Here is a 20,509-nt window from a genome sequence, read left to right on the forward strand (position 1 = left end):
AAGGTCAATCCCATTCATAAAACAACATTCAAAGATATTTAATATTAAATCTTTATTCTACAATTATGCATGACAGAATAAGCAAAAGAAACATGAATTAAGTTAGTCGCTGCCTATAACCTAAAAAGGGGAAATAAGAATGAATGATTAGATATATTCTACACTAAGCTCAGAACGCCTCACCTTAGACGTGTGTATATCCATCTCAGCAGCGGAGCGGATCCCTCTCTCTTCTCTCTCTCTCGTCTCGGGACTCTGCTCTCACCTCCATGGCTCACGAATACACGTCTGCACCGCTACGCCTCATCTATGCTGCCATGGTTCCGAGATACTCGAACCCTCTTCTGGACTCAGTCTCTGCCACTCCTGTATGATGTCACTACAGGACCCTTAGCCACTTTCCTTCTTTGTTTCAGGATTTCAATTAGCTGATGGTATCAATCTCTCTGCACCAGCCTTCGGACCGACTTCTTCTGTCTGCTCCACACGTTACTCTCTCTCTCCTCTCTGCCTGCTCCTTGATAATATAGAGCTCTCTTTCTCTATGGAAAATTCCAGTATTAGGCTGACTCTCACCGAATTCCTGTACCAGTCCCTAGTTCCCTTCGCTCTCCGCAGTGGCCACCTGCGTATTGTGTCTAGAGCCGGGGAGACAAACACATTCCTTCCATAAGGGTCAGTCTTGACCGGTTCCTCACTAGCGAACAACAGGCTAGTTTCTAAACACTACCTTTACCCTGTAAGCGCCTCGGACAGCCAAGGCAGAATTACAAAATGGCTTCTCTCTAGCTTTTGGGCCTATAGGTCAGAGAAAACGGAAAAAGGCACTAAACCTTGTCAAAGCACATAGTTAAGCCCTACAAATGAACGCAACTGCAACTAAGACTGAGATGGTAGTGGATTATAGTCACCACCAGTCTATAAATAAGCTAAAATTACCCTGTTGTTACAAGCCTGCATCTCTCAAGTGACTTTTCATTCATCTTTAGGTTTGCAGCTTATGCCCAGCACTAGATTCTCTACTGCCTCAAGGCTCTGCTGTATTGTATTGTATTGTATTGTATTGTATTGTATTGTATTTGTATTTGTATCGCGCAACTGTCACCCTACGGGTATCCTGGCGCCCAAACAGGAAGTAGTCAGATGGAACAACAATACACTGGCTGTCATGACATGTAAAACAGCCGCCAGTTCCATTAAATGGAGTTAAGGGGATTAAACTTTGGCAAACAGCCATGTTTTCAGACTCTTTCTAAATCCAAGCAGGGTGTCAATTTGCCTGATGTTCTGGGAAAGCTCGTTCCACATCCTAGTTGCGGAGGTGCAGAAGGCTCTGCCTCCCATCCTCGATCTCCTGATCCTGGTGGTTGCTGCCAAACCCAGGCTAGAGGAACACAGGGACCTGGTAGGCTTATACCAGTTGAGCCTTTCCTGTAAAGGAATAGGTCCCGTGTTGTGCAGGGCTCTATACACAATACATAAGGACTTAAAAGCGACTCTACTCCCGATTGGCAGCCAGTGTAGATCTCTGAGCGCCAGCGTAGTGGAGGAGCTGCGAGGTCTTTTAAGTGCCAGCTTGGCCGCTATGGACTGGACTCTCTGGAGCCCCTGTAAGATGTATAAGGGAGCCCCTAGATATAGGGAGTTACAGTAGTCCAGTCTGGCCAAAATCACACTCCTAACCACTAGCGGTCTAGACTCATCAGGCAGAAGGGGCAAAATCTGTCTGAGCGCTTTGAGCAATCCAAAGCAGACACTGATGGTTTTATTGGTCTGAGAGGTCATTTGGAGATCCGCATCAAACATTACCCCTAAATTACGCACGGTCTTGACTGGGATGCAAGGATCAGCTCCCGGCGCAAGCCTGATCTCGTAGGAAGGTTGCTGACTCAGTTTGGCTGACGAGCAATAGACTACCTCTGTCTTACTCTCGTTAAATTGGAGGGAGTTTACTTTCAGCCATCTGGAGACCCTGCTCATGCATTTCTGAAAGGTCTCCATTGTCACCGCCTGTCGTCCTTCCAAGGAGAACACCAGTTGGGTGTCGTCAGCATAATTTATCAAATCTATTCCATAAGATTTGATCATAGGCATCAAAGGCTGCAAATAGATATTAAAAAGAATAGGTCTGATCGAGGAGCCCTGAGGTACTCCATGACTGACTGGGGACTTGGAAGATGAAAAGGGTGCTAGAGTTACCATCTGTTGTCTGCCTGTCAGGTAGGATTGTATCCACCTCAGGGCCTTGCCCTTCACGCCCAGTTTTTCCAGCCTACTTAGCAGAACTGCATGGCTAACCGTATCGAATGCGGCCGACATGTCCAACAGCACCAAGACTGAGGAATTGCCAATGTCGGCTCGCATTCGAAGGTTGTCCAACATGGTTGCCAATGCAGTTTCTGTTCCGTGGCCTGGGCGGAAGCCAAATTGGTCCTTGTCCAGTAGACAATTGTCTTCCAAATATCCTGACCAGCCTTTTCACGATTTTTATCGGGTAGGGCAGGAGGGATATGGGCCTGAAGTGTGCCGGAATAGTAGGGTCCAGCGAAGGCTTTTTTAACAGGGGAGTAACCACTGCCTGTTTCCATGCTTCCGGCACTCTGCCTTCCTCAAGGGATTGGCGACAAATCTGATGCATCCAAGGGAACAGCTGTGGCCCATATTCCTTCCAGATCCTATGCGGAAGGGGGTCTAAAGGCGATCCTGATGACACATTATGGGCCAGGGTAAAAAAGAGCTCCTCTGTACGAGGGATGAAATTTTCCAATGATGACGAAATTGGTTTAGGTTCCTCTTCTTCTATCTGCACCTCTTTGCAGTTAGTCGTTTCCTCTTTCAGCCCCCCTACAATTTTAGCAATCTTTTCCTCAAAGTGGAATGCAATCTCATCACATAGTTCTTGGGTGGCAACCACCTTGTTGCTTGTACAAGTGGGGTGTGAGAGATCCCTTATGATGTTAAAAAGGGTTTTAGTACTGTTAGGGGACTGGAGAATAGTGGTGGCATAGAAGAGTGCCTTAGCTTTGGCAATAGCTCCTTTATATTTTGCCTGTTCCATTTTCAGCAGTTTCTTATCCGGTTCCGAATAGCATCTACGCCATTTCTTTTCTGCCTGTCGGCGTGCATTGCGTAGGGATTTCAGCTCCTCATTAAACCAGGGAGCAGATGGTTTCCTCTTATTTTGTATATTTTTCAGAGGAGCAAATGTATCCAGGGTATTTATGATGTGTTTACAGTATTTTAGATAGTTCAGGTCTACCGATTCCTCTGGATCATAGGATATGTTGCTTATAAAGATAGGCTTTGTTTTATCCTGTGGTAATTTAGACCAATTCCGTCCCTTCCTATAAGTCACCGGGCACTCACTTCCGTTCCCCTCAGTGAGTATGGAGATCTGTAAATGGATTAGGGAGTGGCCGGTCCAGCACTGAGGTAGGATATCAGTCACCATAGTCTCAGTCTGGTTGGCAAAGACCATATCTAGGATATGTCCCCCCTGAGTGGGTTGGTTTTTGTACCAGCTGATCAATACCCCAGTTACCACAAATGTCCTTCAAATCCCCAGGGACCCATTGTCCCATAGATTAAAGTCTCCCAGAATCAACATTCTGGAGTGAGACAGGGCAAGGGCAGCAATAGTGTCAAACAGCGCCTGGTATTGAGTGTCCACACCTGGTGGTCTATAGCATAACAATCCAGTCAGGATCTTACCTTTTGGTTCTTGCAGGGAGAACCCCAGTAGCTCCACCCCGCCACCCCATCAACCTGTAGAGGGGAAAAATCCCACTTGTCTTTATAAATCATTCCAAGCCCCCCTCCTCTACCCAGTGGCCTAGGTTTATGGAATAGCTTGTACCCTTCCGGGCACGACAAGCCCAACTCAACAGAGGTGTCCACACTAGTCCACGTCTCCGTGATGAATAGGGCATCTAGGTCGATGTCAATTAGTAAGTCTGACACTTCCTGGTGATGTTTTACCAGGGATCTGCTATTGATCAGCCCACAATCCAGCATTACGGAGGACTGTGGTAGAGCATTTAGAGATGTTCCTTCCACACTCTTACCTATGGCCAATAGCTCGTCCTTGGAATATCTGAAATCGGCAGGGGTCTTGGCCCTAAGTCCGTCCGGAGCACGGACGGGCACAGACGGGCTTTCCTTTGGCGCTCCTCCGGCGCGACGCTGCGCGCGTGCGCTGCACGCTGACATACTGATCTTTAAATGAGGTGTGGCAAAGGGCATTCACAAACACTAGAGCGCTAGCCCCTGGAGCGTTTCTAAGCCCACACCCAAAATGGCGGTCGGGAGTGAGGCAGCACTAAATTCACCCAATTGGTGGGTCCTGTGGGGTCTCTCTTAGTTTTTAAGCAATGTGGACACAGGGGGAGCGTGGAATATAAATGTAAATAGCCACGAAGTCAGTTTCATTAATATAGCACCACAACACAAACAATTTTCAATTTTGTTAAAAACGAGCAGAAACCTCCTAAAAACGATTTTTAAAACTGCACAAGTTTTACAATGGCAGCAGCAGCGTGACAATCCTGTTTGTTTGTCCACGCGAGGCCGACTGGTCCCCTAAATAGTGTTTGTCAAGGGCACTCACAAACACTAGAGCGCTAGCCCCCGGAGCGTTTTAAGCCCACACCCAAAATTGCGGTCGGGAGTGAGGCAGCACTAAATTCACCCAATTGGTGAGTCCTGTGGGGTCTCTCTTAGTTATTAAGCAATGTGGACACAGAGGGAGCGTGGAATATAAATGTAAATAGCCACGAAGTCAGTTTCATTAATATAGCACCACAACACAAACAATTTTCAATTTTGTTAAAAACGAGCAGAAACCTCCTAAAAACGATTTAATAATAAAGTTTTAATTGTCTGATAACAATGCTCCACTTTGCACCAGTAACACATCAGTCCAGTGTAGAAGCACAAACAATATTTGAACAGATGAAATTCATGTTTTCCTTGATGTCAAAGAGATAATGGCAGCCAACATGTGTTTCGTTACTCACTGTAAATTCTTCAAGGCTTTAATTCTTAAATTCTCCCGCTATTCTAGTTGAGCAACAGCATACAAAATCTAAAATGTTTAGAGATCCCGAAATATTCTTATTTGAAAGGCATCAAGATTTCATTAAGTCATATATCCGATCCATGTGAGAATTCAGTAGTTATTTGAAGGAGTCCCAGAAAAGTATGTCCAAATCCCGGGTGCCGGTAGGCCAAGGCTGCGGTGCGGGGTGAGGACAGTGCGTCGTGTAACTTTACGAGCAGTGCCCTTGAAGCATGGTGCAAGAAGCCGCGTCAATTTTGGCATGGAGCGGCGTCGCCAGGGATACCAAGGCTTCGTTGTGAAGCAAGGGGGTGAGGAGTGTGATGCCCACCGGTTGCGGTGCAAACAGTGGCTCAGGGCGGCAGCAGCAGGCATTGTCGGTGACACCAGGGTCGTGGTGTGGAGTTGCAGAGGTGCTCTCTGTGGTGCCCAGGCTTCGGCGTGAAGCTAGGTTATGCAGAGTGCGGAGGCCACAGGTCACGGTGCGAGCAGCGGCTCAGTGGCGGAGTCAGCAGGTGTCGTCAGTGAGACCAGGGTCAGAGTGCGACAGTGCCCTCTGCGGTGCCCTCTGCTGTGCCCTCTGCAATGCCGTCAGGACATGGAGTCGGCAGCGTCGTCGTCGACGTAGTCAAGTTGCTTTTCTTTCGTTACCGACCGGTATTTGGAGATTGAGATGTAGGGGCCTTAAATTTTACCGATTCTGTAAATGTACCGATTCGGTAAAATACAGAATCAGTAAATTTACCGAATCGGTAAATCTAGATGTAGGTGGCACTGAAAACAGTGCCACAGGCCCTTAAGAATTCGTTATTTACCATGAAATAATATTTTGTGGTAAATAACGAATTCCAGTGTACATGCACATCTGTGCATGCACACCTGTGCAATGTGGCACACATACATGCCCTAAGGGCATGTATGTGTGTCACATGGCACACAAGCCAGAATCAGGGGTGCAACAGGGTGTCAAAGTGACACCTTGTCCCCCTTGAAAATGCGGTAATTTTACCGAATCTGTATTTACCGATTCCGTAATTGACATTGATTCCTATGGGCCTCAAGTCCCATAGGAATCAAAGGCAATTACCGAATGGATAAATACCGATTTAGTAATTACCGAATCATACCGATTCGGTAAGAATTACCGAATTATTACCTACATCTCATTTACCGAATTTAGAATACCGAATCGGTAAAATTTGGTATTCTAGAGTCGGTAAATGAGATTTACCTACATCTGGCCCACAGTTCCCTGTGCTGAGGGCAGAAGAGCTTAATGTCTTTGCTGTTCCCGATACATCTTGAACGGGGGACAAGCTCTACCTCAAGCCCGTGGAGAAACTCGCAAAATTAGATTGCAGAAAGTTCAGTCCAGTCCTTTCATTGCCCACGACAGAAGCAGCCACTGCAGGCCAACACAGCAAAGCACACAGCAAAGTGGTAGTTTCTCCTCACAGCTTCTCCAGCTCTTCTTCTTAGCAGTCTTCTTGATCCTAAAGAGTTCTAATGTTCAGGGGTCTGGGCCCTAGTATTTGTATCCAAAAATCCATTGACCCTCTAGGCAGAGTGTGTCTGTGCCCAGCCAGAACCAGTTCTGCCTTCTCTGGTGTGAATTCCTGGCAGGAGGTGGAGACGGCAGTGTCAGAGAATACCAGGCCCTTTGAGGTGCAAGGAAATCTCCCCCCCTTCCCCCATTGCAGCCCAGATCTATTTAGCCCTTCCCTGACCCTACCTAGACTATCTGGAGCCCTCCTGCTCCCCAGCCTTCTGTCATTCGAAACCCAGACAGGAAATCCACATTCCAGCAGAGGCACACGGGATGACTAAGCAAGAAAATACTTCCTAAAAGTTGTATTTTCAAACACAGAATGAAAAAATCACCTTCTTTAAAACATGTATTTTAACATTCTGAGTTCAGGCATTCTAAACTAGAATTTCTACATTGTTCCCTGTGTCACTTTAGGATTATAAGATGTTATAATCAAACTGCTCATTCTGGCCTATGAGAAGAGATAGCCTTGCAATAGTGAAAAACGTAATCGGCTGTTATTCACTATCAGGACGTGACACACACACCCGGGCATCTCCTAGCTTTCACGTACACTGCACCTTGCCCACAGGGGTACCTTGGGCCTTCCTCAGGGGTGACTGACATGTAGAAAAGGAAAAGTATAGGACCTGGCAAGTGTGTGCACTGGCCGGGTCGACATGACTGCACGCAGACTCTGCAATGGCAGGTCTGAGTTATCTTTTAAAGGCTACTCACGTGGGTGGCACAATCAGTGCTGCAGGCCCAGTAGTAGCCTTTAATTTACAGGCCCTGATACAGTCAGCGTACTTTACTAGGGACTGACAAGTAAATCAAACATCCAATCATGGAAATACCATTCCATAACAAAATTTACACAGAGAGCATATGCACTCTAGCACTGATTAGCAGGGGTGAAGAGCCCAGAATCCTAAAACCAACACAAACAAGTCAGGAAAAAATAGGAGGGAAAAGCAAAAAGTTAGGGGATAACCCTGCAAAAAGGGCCATTTCCAACACTTGGTCAAGTAGGAAATAAAAAATAATGTGGTTATGATCGGACATTACCCTGGGAAATAATTCCACCTGAGCCCCATTAAGTAAGACTGGTGAGACCAAAAAAATAGTCCAACCTGGTAAACTGGCTGAGTAATAAGTATATCCCAGCTCATATATTTTCAACGAAGGTCAAACATCAGTTAAGCCTTGTAACAACCGGATTTTCAGACCAAGCAGCTTACCAACCGTAGCTAACCCAGTCCTCACGTAACGACACTCTTCTCAGGCCACTATTTACATGATATCCAAAGTACTCACCTGAGATAGTGGAAAGGGCTATTTACAAGCCTGTACAGTCAAACATACCACTAATATCTAATGGATTCCGGATCTTATCCTATAGTTACCTTTCTGTCTCTATAGTTATAGTCCCGTAAGACTTTTATCTTTAGTGTCACCCGACAATATCTTTATAGTCTCCCGACTTTTATCTTTAACGTCACCCGACGATAGCTTTAACGTCACCCGACGATCTCTTTAACGTCACCCGACGATATCTTTATAATCTCCCGACTTTTATCTTTAACGTCACCGACAATATCTTTAACGTCACCTTACGATCTCTTTAACGTCACCCGACGATATCTTTATAGTCTCCCGACTTTTATCTTTAACGTCACCCGATGATCTCTTTAACGTCACCCGACGATCTACACTAATGGGGATTCACCTTTAAAAGTTATTTCCCAAATGAAGTTCACACTCTCCCTCCATCATCAGTTACTTTTTCAGAAGGGCATAGGAAAGGTCAATCCCATTCATAAAAACAACATTCAAAGATATTTAATATTAAATCTTTATTCTACAATTATGCATGACAGAATAAGCAAAAGAAACATGAATTAAGTTAGTCGCTGCCTATAACCTAAAAAGGGGAAATAAGAATGAATGATTAGATATATTCTACACTAAGCTCAGAACGCCTCACCTTAGACGTGTGTCTATCCATCTCAGCAGCGGAGCGGATCCCTCTCTCTTCTCTCTCTCTCGTCTCGGGACTCTGCTCTTACCTCCATGGCTCACGAATACACGTCTGCACCGCTACGCCTCATCTATGCTGCCATGGTTCCGAAATACTTGAACCCTCTTCTGGACTCAGTCTCTGCCACTCCTGTATGATGTCACTACAGGACCCTTAGCCACTTTCCTTCTTTGTTTCAGGATTTCAATTAGCTGATGGTATCAATCTCTCTGCACCAGCCTTCGGACCGACTTCTTCTGTCTGCTCCACACGTTACTCTCTCTCTCCTCTCTGCCTGCTCCTTGATAATATAGAGCTCTCTTTCTCTATGAAAAATTCCAGTATTAGGCTGACTCTCACCGAATTCCTGTACCAGTCCCTGGTTCCCTTCGCTCTCCGCAGTGGCCACCTGCGTATTGTGTCTAGAGCCGGGGAGACAAACACATTCCTTCCATAAGGGTCAGTCTTGACCGGTTCCTCACTAGCGAACAACAGGCTAGTTTCTAAACACTACCTTTACCCTGTAAGCGCCTCGGACAGCCGGGGCAGAATTACAAAATGGCTTCTCTCTAGCTTTTGGGCCTATAGGTCAGAGAAAACGGAAAAAGGCACTAAACCTTGTCAAAGCACATAGTTAAGCCCTACAAATGAACGCAACTGCAACTAAGACTGAGATGGTAGTGGATTATAGTCACCACCAGTCTATAAATAAGCTAAAATTACCCTGTTGTTACAAGCCTGCATCTCTCAAGTGACTTTTCATTCATCTTTAGGTTTGCAGCTTATGCCCAGCACTAGATTCTCTACTGCCTCAAGGCTCTGCTGTATTGTATTGTATTGTATTGTATTGTATTGTATTGTATTTGTATTTGTATCGCGCAACTGTCACCCTACGGGTATCCTGGCGCCCAAACAGGAAGTAGTCAGATGGAACAACAATACACTGGCTGTCATGACATGTAAAACAGCCGCCAGTTCCATTAAATGGAGTTAAGGGGATTAAACTTTGGCAAACAGCCATGTTTTCAGACTCTTTCTAAATCCAAGCAGGGTGTCAATTTGCCTGATGTTCTGGGAAAGCTCGTTCCACATCCTAGATGCGGAGGTGCAGAAGGCTCTGCCTCCCATCCTCGATCTCCTGATCCTGGCGGTTGCTGCCAAACCCAGGCTAGAGGAACGCAGGGACCTGGTAGGCTTATACCAGTTGAGCCTTTCCTGTAAAGGAATAGGTCCCGTGTTGTGCAGGGCTCTATACACAATACATAAGGACTTAAAAGCGACTCTACTCCCGATTGGCAGCCAGTGTAGATCTCTGAGCGCCAGCGTAGTGGAGGAGCTGCGAGGTCTTTTAAGTGCCAGCTTGGCCGCTATGGGCTGGACTCTCTGGAGCCCCTGTAAGATGTATAAGGGGGCCCCTAGATATAGGGAGTTACAGTAGTCCAGTCTGGCCAGAATCACACTCCTAACCACTAGCGGTCTAGACTCATCAGGCAGAAGGGGCAAAATCTGTCTGAGCGCTTTGAGCAATCCAAAGCAGACACTGATGGTTTTATTGGTCTGAGAGGTCATTTGGAGATCCGCATCAAACATTACCCTTAAATTACGCACGGTCTTGACTGGGATGCAAGGATCAGCTCCCGGCGCAAGCCTGATCTCGTAGGAAGGTTGCTGACTCAGTTTGGCTGACGAGCAATAGACTACCTCTGTCTTACTCTCGTTAAATTGGAGGGAGTTTACTTTCAGCCATCTGGAGACCCTGCTCATGCATTTCTGAAAGGTCTCCATTGTCACCGCCTGTCGTCCTTCCAAGGAGAACACCAGTTGGGTGTCGTCAGCATAATTTATCAAATCTATTCCATAAGATTTGATCATAGGGATCAAAGGCTGCAAATAGATATTAAAAAGAATAGGTCTGATCGAGGAGCCCTGAGGTACTCCATGACTGACTGGGGACTTGGAAGATGAAAAGGGTGCTAGAGTTACCATCTGTTGTCTGCCTGTCAGGTAGGATTGTATCCACCTCAGGGCCTTGCCCTTCACGCCCAGTTTTTCCAGCCTACTTAGCAGAACTGCATGGCTAACCGTATCGAATGCGGCCGACATGTCCAACAGCACCAAGACTGAGGAATTGCCAATGTCGGCTCGCATTCGAAGGTTGTCCAACATGGTTGCCAATGCAGTTTCTGTTCCGTGGCCTGGGCGGAAGCCAAATTGGTCCTTGTCCAGTAGACAATTGTCTTCCAAATATCCTGACCAGCCTTTTCACGATTTTTATCGGGTAGGGCAGGAGGGATATGGGCCTGAAGTGTGCCGGAATAGTAGGGTCCAGCGAAGGCTTTTTTAACAGGGGAGTAACCACTGCCTGTTTCCATGCTTCCGGCACTCTGCCTTCCTCAAGGGATTGGCGACAAATCTGATGCATCCAAGGGAACAGCTGTGGCCCATATTCCTTCCAGATCCTATGCGGAAGGGGGTCTAAAGGCGATCCTGATGACACATTATGGGCCAGGGTAAAAAAGAGCTCCTCTGTAAGAGGGATGAAATTTTCCAATGATGACGAAATTGGTTTAGGTTCCTCTTCTTCTATCTGCACCTCTTTGCAGTTAGTCGTTTCCCCCTTCAGCCCCCCTACAATTTTAGCAATCTTTTCCTCAAAGTGGAATGCAATCTCATCACATAGTTCTTGGGTGGCAACCACCTTGTTGCTTGTACAAGTGGGGTGTGAGAGATCCCTTATGATGTTAAAAAGGGTTTTAGTACTGTTAGGGGACTGGAGAATAGTGGTGGCATAGAAGAGTGCCTTAGCTTTGGCAATAGCTCCTTTATATTTTGCCTGTTCCATTTTCAGCAGTTTCTTATCCGGTTCCGAATAGCATCTACGCCATTTCTTTTCTGCCTGTCGGCGTGCATTGCGTAGGGATTTCAGCTCCTCATTAAACCAGGGAGCAGATGGTTTCCTCTTATTTTGTATATTTTTCAGAGGAGCAAATGTATCCAGGGTATTTATGATGTGTTTACAGTATTTTAGATAGTTCAGGTCTACCGATTCCTCTGGATCATAGGATATGTTGCTTATAAAGATAGGCTTTGTTTTATCCTGTGGTAATTTAGACCAATTCCGTCCCTTCCTATAAGTCACCGGGCACTCACTTCCGTTCCCCTCAGTGAGTATGGAGATCTGTAAATGGATTAGGGAGTGGTCGGTCCAGCACTGAGGTAGGATATCAGTCACCATAGTCTCAGTCTGGTTGGCAAAGACCATATCTAGGATATGTCCCCCCTGAGTGGGTTGGTTTTTGTACCAGCTGATCAATACCCCAGTTACCACAAATGTCCTTCAAATCCCCAGGGACCCATTGTCCCATAGATTAAAGTCTCCCAGAATCAACATTCTGGAGTGAGACAGGGCAAGGGCAGCAATAGTGTCAAACAGCGCCTGGTATTGAGTGTCCACACCTGGTGGTCTATAGCATAACAATCCAGTCAGGATCTTACCTTTTGGTTCTTGCAGGGAGAACCCCAGTAGCTCCACCCCGCCACCCCATCAACCTGTAGAGGGGAAAAATCCCACTTGTCTTTATAAATCATTCCAAGCCCCCCTCCTCTACCCAGTGGCCTAGGTTTATGGAATAGCTTGTACCCTTCCGGGCACGACAAGCCCAACTCAACAGAGGTGTCCATACTAGTCCACGTCTCCGTGATGAATAGGGCATCTAGGTCGATGTCAATTAGTAAGTCTGACACTTCCTGGTGATGTTTTACCAGGGATCTGCTATTGATCAGCCCACAATCCAGCATTACGGAGGACTGTGGTAGAGCATTTAGAGATGTTCCTTCCACACTCTTACCTATGGCCAATAGCTCGTCCTTGGAATATCTGAAATCGGCAGGGGTCTTGGCCCTAAGTCCGTCCAGAGCACGGACGGGCACAGACGGGCTTTCCTTTGGCGCTCCTCCGGCGCGACGCTGCGCGGGTGCGCTGCACGCTGACATACTGATCTTTAAATGAGGTGTGGCAAGGGGCATTCACAAACACTAGAGTGCTAGCCCCTGGAGCGTATCTAAGCCCACACCCAAAATGGCGGTCGGGAGTGAGGCAGCACTAAATTCACCCAATTGGTGGGTCCTGTGGGGTCTCTCTTAGTTTTTAAGCAATGTGGACACAGGGGGAGCGTGGAATATAAATGTAAATAGCCACGAAGTCAGTTTCATTAATATAGCACCGCAACACAAACAATTTTCAATTTTGTTAAAAACGAGCAGAAACCTCCTAAAAACGATTTTTAAAACTGCACAAGTTTTACAATGGCAGCAGCAGCGTGACAATCCTGTTTGTTTGTCCACGCGAGGCCGACTGGTCCCCTAAATAGTGTTTGTCAAGGGCACTCACAAACACTAGAGCGCTAGCCCCTGGAGCGTTTTAAGCCCACACCCAAAATTGCGGTCGGGAGTGAGGCAGCACTAAATTCACCCAATTGGTGAGTCCTGTGGGGTCTCTCTTAGTTATTAAGCAATGTGGACACAGAGGGAGCGTGGAATATAAATGTAAATAGCCACGAAGTCAGTTTCATTAATATAGCACCACAACACAAACAATTTTCAATTTTGTTAAAAACGAGCAGAAACCTCCTAAAAACGATTTTTAAAACTGCACAAGTTTTACAATGGCAGCAGCAGCGTGACAATCCTGTTTGTTTGTCCGCGCGAGGCCGACTGGTCCCCTAAATAGTGTTTGTCAAGGGCACTCACAAACACTAGAGCGCTAGCCCCTGGAGCGTTTCTAAGCCCACACCCAAAATGGTGGTTGGGAGTGAGGCAGCACTAAATTCACCCAATTGGTGAGTCCTGTGGGGGTCTCTCTTAGTTTTTAAGCAATGTGGACACAGGGGGAGCGTGGAATATAAATGTAAATAGCCACGAAGTCAGTTTCATTAATATAGCACCACAACACAAACAATTTTCAATTTTGTTGAAAAACGAGCAGAAACCTCCTAAAAACGATTTTTAAAACTGCACAAGTTTTACAATGGCAGCAGCAGCGTGACAATCCTGTTTGTCTGCTCTAGATCCATTTAAATTTAGATCCCCACAAACTACATATGGTCCTGGTCAAGAAGGCAATTCCATTGTTAAAAAGTTCAATAAGCCAGGATCATCTAAAACTGGGGCTTAAACTGAGCACAGTGTGAAAGCACCATTGCCAGCTTCACACTCCGTTATTACCCATCTACGCACATTGTTCGCTGCCTTATGACCCGGTGTATTAGAATTCCCTCTAACTAAAATAGCTCCCCCTTAGTCCTGACATCTTGATTTGTTTAACATATTGCCTTCAGAGAGTTCAGCACATCACTGTCACCACGAGCTATATGAGTCTCCTGAAGGCAATATATATCTACTCTTAAAAATGTAAGATCTTCTTGCAGCCTTCTTGTTTTAGATCTCTCATTAAGCCCACAGATAATAATTGTGGCTATACAGAGCTTAGGCATCCCTCCAGACGATTGCTTCAGCCACCAGCAATATCCTCCCAGGATTGATAGAATTCCTATATTGCCAAGACACTGTCCTCCACCCGATCTTATATTCACACCCAAGCCTGTCCTTCAACACAACCAGAAAAACCAACAAACTAAAAGTACCTTGCTGCAATTTATATATCACTTCATCTGACCTCATTCCCAATACCTTCCCCCAACACCCCCTTCTCCCACCCAACAGCTATCCCTCCTCACTCCCACCCCACCAGTGAAAGCAGCCAGACCACCAAGGTCTGTGTGATGGAAACGGCAAAAAAACAGAGCGGGCTCCCACCCCTAATCCCTCCTCCACACCCCCACATGCCAATGTAAAAAAAACTGTAAGGGATACTCCCAGCGAGTCCCCAATCCACAATATACAAAAAAAACAATACCATTAGTACTGACGAGTGACCTACATAAGTTTGGCCTGTCTCACAATTTTTGTAAGCTAACAGTCATGAGCTACATATTACTTCTATCTGCAAAAGCCTGCTCCTGATAGTCTCTAGCTTGTATTTCAGAGGTAATAAAAGAAATTATAGCCCCTCTAACTCTTTTCTTCTGGCTGGCTGGGGCAAACAAAAATGCCATGAAGCCTGCATCTTGATGAGGCTTAATGACCTGCCGCAGATGTCACTTGCGTTCTACTGTTATGTGACAGAAGTTAGGGTGCACAAAAAAGGAGGACCCTCAGTATTTCCTTCTTGCTTCCGGCCGAGCCTTCCTTCTAAAAAATAGCTTAGTGTAACAAGACATTTCTGAAAAAGATTAATTTGGCCCTTGGCTGCCTCTGACCTCCGCTGGCCTCTGTGGGTCTGTGGCATGATAACGGCAACCGATGGACCCTCTGACGTTTCCATTTCCAATCCCACCCCACAAGTTCGGGAAAGGCTTCCTTAAGAAGGTCCAGCATAAAGGGTCGGATATCATCCCCTTCCAGGTCTTCCTCGATCCCAATAAACTAAGGATTGTTTCTTCTCTGGCGGTTTCCCATATCCTCCATTTTCCACATGGCATCAGTCATTTGGGCATTATGGGTCTTGGTCTCTATTTTGACAGCAGCCAGCTCTATTTCCAAGATTGTTGTTCTCTCCTCTATACTGTTAAGCCACTCGCAAATCACTGGGCATGCCTTCCAGCCATTCCGAACTTCACCTTCCATTTTTTTTGTTGGCTGCCTGGCTTTTTTCCCATCTGAATAGGTCTCAGACCGGTGCTCCTTGATAGACTCCAAGATCAGGGCCAGAGCAGGATCCATAGTCACTGCCCTCACAGCCTGCGAAGCACCCACAGTAGTCTCTGCCTGGGCAGACGCTATCTCCGGTGTTCCTAATATTTTTGTATGTGAGTTGTCCTGTCTTAGCCCACTGCGGATAGTAGACTTCTCCCTGTTCTTTTGTGAGTCTGTGTTGCCCTTAGCGCTCCTCCGATGCACTTAGTGCTTGAGGGCTGTCTCAAGTGCTTCAAGAGTGCTAGAACCTAACGCTGAAGAACTGTACCCAACTTCACTTTGACTGGAGCCAGAGCCTTCGAAGTGAGAGCCATCAGTGAGTGAAAAGTATTTATCAGCCCCATCGGATGTAAGATTGGCTAGAGCCAGACCCCTAATTTCTTTATTTCAGTCCAGATGGCTAATAACACCGCCAGGAGCCAAAGATCGGGAATTGTACATAACTTGATGCCTTTCTCTGGGGCTTCCTCCTCTCCTTCTCTGGGGATGCTAACAACCTCTCACTGTTCACCAATGTCTTGTAATGTATGTCGTCCCAACTCTGATGAAGAAGAGCCTCCGTAGGCTGTGGCGTCTCCTGCCATCGTGATCTACTCCTGCTGTGCCCATGATGTCCCAGACTCGTCATCTGATAAGGGGCCAGCACTCTGCCCCAGCTTGTCAGAGTGCAGTACTCCCTGAGCTGGCTAGACCACGCTTCCGTCCTTAACCCTAAAAAAGGCAGTGATTGCTGGCTGCGGTGGGGCCAAAGATGGAGCTGAGTTGTCTTTGCTGTGCCCCAGACCCCCCCTCCTCAGAGACTTGTGTAGCACCCTGTTTTTTTTACCACAGCTTGGGAGCAGTCCTTAAAATTCCTCTTCCTCCCTAGCCCCATACTCTAGAGACTTTTTTAATCAAAATTTTTATTTAGTATTTGCAAGGGAAAAAAAGAAGAAAGGAAAGCAAAATTTACAAGCGACAATCCGCAATTAACCCCACACAGGGGGTGCTGTAGAACGCTCCTACCAAGGAGGCAAGGGGAGACATCAAAGAGTAACAAAAGGTGTAGGTTCAAAGTCAATGCTTGCCAAAAAGCAGAAAGAGAGATAGGCTCAAACCCTTTCTTAATCAACCGACCAGCAATAGCCTTGCAATGGGTAGTGGCAACCCCAACTGGGGAACAGTGCTGCTGAAGACTCAAACAGCAGTGAATCTCCTTTGGCTATGCGGTGTAGCAACAGGTAGTAACCAACAACCCCAACTATGCCCCCCCCCATTCCCCCATCCCTCCCCCCCGGTGGTGGCGACAATTCTCACATGCATTCCAAGTCTCTCATTCAAACCATCCGTTTATATCTGGAAAAGGTGAAGAGCACGAAGCGCGGAGGGGCGGACCGCAGAGGGCAGGCCTTGAGATAGAAAGCGGACTAGAGGGCCCCATCGGAACAGGACATTTTTAAAATTGCCCAGAAATATGTCCGACATTCTCTCCATGCTCAGTAATCGCCATAGTCTTGCGTGCCATAATGAAATAGCCGGGGCATTCGGTTTCTTCCAGGCCGCCGCTAGTGTTAACTTGGCGGCTCCGAGGCAGAGCCATAGGATACGTTTGTCCGCTTTAGTTTGATATTCCAACATCGGGTCGCGAAGTCCCAACAGGACATGATCCATCGACTCTGGAATCGGGTAACCCAGGATGTCCTTGATATGGGATAGAATCTCAGCCCAGAATGGGCGGATAGCTGGGCAGTCCCACCAAATATGGCGGTGTAATGGCTGCCCTTTTGCTGGCTTTTTGGAGAGGGAGAATGATGGAGAGTGACTCCAGCCTATCACCCCCATAGCATAGGGATTAGGACTATAGACAGGGCCCCTGTCTTATATATATTAGGGCATTTTCGTGTCATTTTCCTTAAAGTAGGGCTTATGAATTTAAGTTAGGGGATAGATATATAAGTATTAGTCATGATTTGCTCATTTGCTAACATGCTGGGATATTTTCCATGGAGCTATGCATATTGTGGGCTCCGTAGGCCTTAAACGAGACAGACTCCATTTTGCTTTCTGCCCGGTAGCTCGAGAAGGCTTTCTAGGTGAAGAGTAATGTTTCAGTTTCAAGCTGTTGTTCGCTTGGTACGGGGAGGTACAAGAATTTGGTGGGCGGCAGGTTACTGGCCGTGAATTTCCATGAAGGAACGGGCTTTGATAATAGCGAAGGTGTTAGTCAGTTTGTCAGTTAGTCCGTAGGCGGCATCTAGCCGTTAGCATCTCTGCTATTAATTATCTCATGGCGGACAGTCGCCATCTTTGAAGTCCTAGAAAGATTTAAGACCGAAACTCTCTGAGAAAGACTGAAGGAGAATTAGCGCGGAGCGCACTGATACAGAGAGAGAGAGATACGGTAGCTAATAACCAGCAAGGTTCCGGTGCCCTGGAGGGAAGCAGACGAGGTTGAGCCTAGCGGTGCAGACGTGTACTTGTGATGGCTGAGGTGTGACTGCAAGGCGAGCCAGGACACAGAGACGTGAAGGGAACCTAGATGACTGCCGAGCCCAGACTTCATATTAATCAGGTGACGTCCGACCAGCTCTAATAGAACGTGCACTCTAATCTTTACCTTTTCTTTGCAGAAGTTATGTTGCATAGTAATGTGATTCGTGTCTATTGTTAATAAATACCCTAATTCTTATGGAATTATCGTGTGCCTTGTGTTCCTGTTCAATAATGGTAAACATATCTCCTAGTCGAAAGTTGTTTATGTGAACGGATGTGAAATCCCGATCAGGTAAATGGTGATCGAACAAAGAGGGAGTGAGTGGACCTTTGATGCCAAGAGCAGAAAGTACACCATATAATTTGGAACCGTGTTCAAAGTCATTATTATAGTTTTATCCCGAGTAGGTAACTGAAATATTATCCTGATGACTATTCATAGGAATGTGGTCGTCGTTGATATACGGCGTTAGTGAGAACACTGGGGAGGATTACCAGTGCCTATACCCACTAGATTGTGGCTTGAATAAGTGAGAGCACTAGGAGGTCGAACTAGTGTGTAGTTTTGCAGGATTGCAAACAGTTTGGAAAAGGGAGCATTGGGTTCTGCAGGCCCGTGTGTAGACACGCCGGATTGTGTGTCATATCTGCCCTAGGGTAGAACGGTCTGGGTCGGGGTGGCCGCGAGACCAACTGATGTGAATAAGATATTGTAGAAAATCCATACATGTATATTGTCATTCCCCATCCTTAGGTGCGATCTGTATATATATTTGTATATTTATCCATTGTGAATACGATCTGAGGAGGGAAGGTGAGTACGTTTTGGCTGGGTTATAGGGGCCCCTGGGGGCTGATCCCATCTAAACAGAAAATCCAGCCATTACAGGCGGAAATCCCCCAACAGACCACAACCCCTCCAGCACCTGTCTGAGGAGGCTGGAAATATCTGCTGCAGCTTGGACGGGTAAAGGTACCAATCGAACATGAGGTTCAGGTGAGCCTCTCTAAGGTCCATCGAATGGTTGTGCGCCACTATATCCCACCAGAGGCTTTTCCATTCATTGTCAGGAACATCTCGGCCCAGAAGGACCTCCCAATGTTCCATATAACGGGGACATGGGGATACCGCAGTGGCCAGTAGCAGCCCATATAAGAAGGAAATCGTCCCCTTCATAGTAGAGGTGCAGAGTATAAAGGCCTCAAATGGTGAAAGTGGCCTCGTAGCGGCGTCTACCATGCCCGCCGAGGTTGCCCAGTGCAGGAGCTGGTTGTGGCGGAAGCGTTCAGTGGCCGGGATCCCATAATCTCGCATGCAGTTATGAAATGTGAAAGGCGCCGTTCCGTGAAACAAATGCGTGAGAGCTCTACATCCTCCTTCTCTCCATAGTGCGAAGGGTCCCTCCCTCAAAGCTGGTGGGAAGGCCAGATTAAAGTGAATGGGCGTAAAGGGAGACGGAAACGTGGTCCAACGGTCATCACAGCTGACCGTGTCCCACACCGTGTCCCACACTTTTAAGCCCGTGCTGGTGGGCGTGCTAATATAAGCATTCCTGGGCCGGTCTACCTTAGGTTTCCAGGCCAAATCCCATATTGACCTCCCAGCCACACTTCTGTCCATATGCAGCCAGTGTTTCTCTGAGAGCTGCTGGGACCATTCCACTAGTACCCGCAGCTGCGCGGCTTTGTAGTACAGGTGCATGTCAGGAAGCCCAATCCCTCCCTCTTCCCGCGGTCGCCTCAGTGTCGCGAAGGAGAAGCGTGCCCGGCCACCTTGCCACACAAACTTCAACATCAAGGTTTTAAGGCGCCGGAAGAAATCCAGTTCCGTCGGTATGGGTAGAGCCTGGAAAAGATATAGGAATTTAGGGAGTAGGACCATCTTGAGAGCATGGATCCTGCCTAGCCATGAGATGTATTTTGGCTTCCACCGCTCTAGGTCTGCTCGAACCGCTGCTAGCATTGGGGGGAAGTTAGCCGAGAACAGTGAACCTATGGTGTCAGCCGAACTCCCAGGTACAACAGAGAGGCAGATGCCCACGAAAGGGGCGTGAGCAAGCGTACCCACTCCACCTCCGCTGGCGGAAGAGTCAGGTTCAGTATGTACGATTTATCAAAGTTGACCTTAAACCCCGCCACCGCTTCAAAGTCAGAGAGCACCGTTTGAATATGAGGCAGCGATTGAGCTGGATCCCCCACCGACAACAGCACATCATCTGCAAAGAGGGAAATATTGTGCTGTTCACCCGTAAAGGGAAGACCTTTAATCTGTTCCTTCTCCCGTATCGCAAGGGCCAAAGGTTCGATACTTAAAGCAAAGAGGAGAGGGGAGAGAGGACAACCCTGCATCGTCCCTCGTGAGTGAGGGAAGCAGGCCGACCGATGCCCGTTGACCATCACCCTAGAGGAGGGGCTGCTGTAATTGGCACGAATCATTGTTATGAATCGGTGTGAAAAGCCAAAGGCGCCCAGGGTGCAGAATAAGAATCCCCAATCCACGCGGTCAAAAGCTTTTTCCACGTCGAGCCCCACCAGTATCGCCGGGATGCGAAACCTGTTGGCCTTCTCTATCAAATGTAGTACCCGCCTCAGATTGTCATGTATCTGTCGTCCCTTTATGAACCCGGACTGATCCGGGTGAATGAGGGCTGGCATCAAGTCCTGGATCCTACGTGCGCTG

This window comes from Lissotriton vulgaris, chromosome 3_1 (genome assembly GCF_964263255.1).
Source record: "Lissotriton vulgaris chromosome 3_1, aLisVul1.2, whole genome shotgun sequence".
Classification (NCBI taxonomy): domain Eukaryota; kingdom Metazoa; phylum Chordata; class Amphibia; order Caudata; family Salamandridae; genus Lissotriton; species Lissotriton vulgaris.